The sequence below is a fragment of the Gossypium raimondii genome, chromosome 10, assembly GCF_025698545.1.
Source record: "Gossypium raimondii isolate GPD5lz chromosome 10, ASM2569854v1, whole genome shotgun sequence".
NCBI classification, from domain to species: Eukaryota; Viridiplantae; Streptophyta; class Magnoliopsida; order Malvales; family Malvaceae; genus Gossypium; species Gossypium raimondii.
The window spans coordinates 13474636-13478120 of NC_068574.1; the positions used below are offsets into that span (position 1 = coordinate 13474636).

At 31.2% G+C, this 3485-nt stretch overlaps 1 long non-coding RNA gene across 1 annotated transcript; it reads left to right on the forward strand.

The window, feature by feature from the left end:
* The first annotated feature begins 1317 nt into the window (after positions 1-1317).
* Positions 1318-2929, forward strand: LOC105774961 (uncharacterized). Its single transcript, XR_008189624.1, has 3 exons — positions 1318-2143; positions 2231-2298; positions 2513-2929. It is a non-coding gene; the product is annotated as an uncharacterized LOC105774961 (long non-coding RNA).
* Positions 2930-3485: the final 556 nt, after the last annotated feature.

Consider the following 3485-nt stretch of genomic DNA (forward strand, 5'->3'; position numbering starts at 1 on the left):
TCGGTTGAGTGATAAATTCGTGGTTTTCATAAACCAATTGGCATAGAATCAAATTTCACAAAATGCATATTTTTTTATTTTTTAATAAAAGGTTGAAATACCCTCGAATAATATAACTTATTTTAAATACGAAAAGACATTTTGGTAGTTTCCCTAATCGAGTTTGTGCCTAGTTTACTTGTGACACCAACTCAGTGAGGGGTTTAAATAACAATATAGGTATAACTTATTTTAAATATGAAAAAACATTTTGGTAATTTTTCTAATGGAGCTAGTGCCATGTTGACTTGTGACACCAACTCAGTTAAAGATTTAAATAATAGCATAGATATTAAAGTATGCATAAGATTAAAATATATAAAAAATAAAAATAAAACATTAGTTGAGTAGTAAATTTAAAGTTTTACTAATATAATTGGTATGAGATTAAATTTTATCATATGCATGTATTTTATTTTAAATGAAAATACTAAAATAAATTGAATAATATAATTTATTTTAAACACGAAACGACATTTTAAGAATTCCTCTAATTAAATTAGAGCCTAATTAACTTGTAACACCTCTTAAATCACCACTATTTTGCAATTCACACGCTATAAAATCCAATTCAGCGGTCACAATTAATTTTACCAACAAAAATGATATCAAGAATAATATATATTTATTATTTACATTGGACTATATTGCAATGAATTAAATATATGTTGTATAAATAACAGTATTAAATTATATTTAATTTTTCTAAAAGAATAACCAAAAAAGAGAATATATATATATATTATTAACGATCAACTTTGAGGAGTGAGTGGCGTAGAGGAAGGCACAACCATTGACAGCGACATTGAGTGGTTGATAGATTCGGAAAGTTGAATGCGACGTCGTCGTTTAGGACAAATTACTCTCGACAACGATGCTCACTTTTTCCTCACTTTCTTTGACCTCAAATCAAATCCCACCACTTTCTTTTTATATACTGGTTACAAAAATAAAATTAATTATTTTTCATGTTTTATGACCAATTTTCTATAAAATTATTAAATAAAAAGATTCATACACCTTAATAAAAATATAATTTGATTTTTATATGAGATGCTAATTTAATATTTTCATAATTGATTCATAACATTAATTTAATAAAAGAATTTAAAATAAATATAAATATTTTATCTTTACAAATAATATAAAACTCATTTTCACACAATACTTTTGGTTGGTCTGGTTTTAGTGTCATGATCTACGAATAAATTCAATTAGAAGACAAAGTAGAATATATTTTTCTTTTTTGATAAAACTTGGCCTGTAATTTTATTCAAATTAGAAAAAAGAAAAATAACAAAGTAAAAACAAACCCTAAACTAGAAACAAGGCTCATTAAAAACCTAATTCGTCCTATAATCCTAAAGCCTAAACGAGTCCAAACCTTAAAAAACACACATTTCAAAACAAAACCCTAAAGAAACTACCCCGTAGCCAGTTTCCATTTCTGATGTTCCCTCTTCATCTTCAACAATTTGTCTCTTCAAGCTCTGAAAAATAACTGTCAATCACGTCAAAATTCTCAACTGATCCAAGGCATCTCTGAAATGAGCGATTTTACTCGCTATTTTAGTTACCCTTTTACTAAAGAAACTTTGGATCTCAAATGTCTTTCCATTTTCTTATCATTTTCTTCTCTTAAAAAATAGAAATACTCTTTCTTCAACCCCTCAGATCTATTGTTTCCTTGTATTCAAATCTATAAAGTTCCTTAGATTTTACCATAATCCCTTCAACTTCCTCCTCTTCCACCTTGTATGTCAATCTCGACGGCCCTAGCTACCAAACTGAAAAGACCAGAAGCCAGATAAGTATTCCCGCTCTCGATTAAACCTTTTTTTGCAAGTATATGAGCCACTTTGTTTGTTTGTCTCCTTGCATGCTTAAATCTACAACTAACAAAGTTGCTTCTTAATCTTTTAACATCTAAAATGTAATCCCTTATTTCATATCTATCCTCTTCCCCACTTAGTATTTTTTTAATAATAGCTAACACGTCGCCATCAACTTCAACTCTTAAAAAGCTTGACTCTGCTTCGAATCTAACCACCTGGACACATGCGAGTGCCTCTGCTACAAACGTCGTTAGTATATGCCCGTTATTGTAAGATTTTACTTTTAAAACATTAACGAAAAGAATTTCTGATGACGGTTCCTGTACATGAATTTTTATTTTGTTTACCAAATGCAGCATCAAAGTTGATTTTAACATTCGTGCCCCCAAAGGATTCTAGTGTTCTTTTGCCACTACGTTGACTGGTACTTTCTTGTTAACTCCTTCTATATCCCGCAAATAATCTACAATGAATTGCACCAAACTTGCCTTTGATTGTATCTTATTTTCATGAACCATTTTATTTATGACCGTCCATAATCCCCAAATTGCACACACTATTATTTTAATTCGATGATTAGATTCCTTTTCGAATAAAACCTTCATCCAGTACTTATACTATAATTGATCTTGCTCCAGGGTCCACCTAATACCCAATCTGGACCAAACATCAACTGCAAATGGGCAGTCTCAAAACATGATCAATGGTTTCAGTATTGTTTAAGCATCTTGGACAGTTTGCTGCATTCCCTAGTTTTCGTTGATATAGATTAGAGAAAGTAGGAAGAAAATTATTTAGGGATTTCCATACCAGGATTTTTTTTGAAGGTGATTCAACCTTCCATAGCTTTTTGTACATGGTTTTGTAATAATTTTGGTTTGCTTGTAAATTTGTTGATCTCTCGGTATGTATTAAATTATTGTAACCACTCCGCACTGTGTAAACCCTTGAAGCTTCTCCTCGCCATACCACTCAATCCGTTTCTTGCTCGAGAGGGAGAGGCAGGCATAGAATCCTCTCAGCATCTTTAAGGTGAAAGGTACTTCTTACTAGATCTTCCTTCTATTGATTTGAGCTTTGTTCAATTAAGTTTGAGACATAAACTAGATTCCGATCAATTTTTGAATGCTAGATTTTATATTCATCAATGCCCGGAACCCACGCCTCGTTCCAAATTTAGGTATGCTTTCCTGAACCAACTCACCAACACATTCCTTTAAATCTCAAGAAGTCCTTTAGCTGACCATAAAATTTTCCAAGTATATGATGGTAAGTTCCCCAACCTTGCTGGCATGAAGTCTGAATTTGGATAGTATTTAGCTTTTAATGACATTGCTAACAATGAATCTGGGTAACAAATTAAACACAAATCTTGTTTTGCTAACAATGTCACATTAAACTTAGATAAACATCTAAATTTCATTCCTCCATCTTCTTTTAACTCCCCAAGCTTGCTCTAATCACACCAATGGATTTCATGTTTATCATGTCATTTTTGCCACCAAAATCATCCCATAATGTTTTCAATTCCGCACAAAATGATTTTCGTAACAAAAAACATGCCATAGAGTAAGTAGGAATTGCCTGTAATACTGTTTTTGTGAACACTTC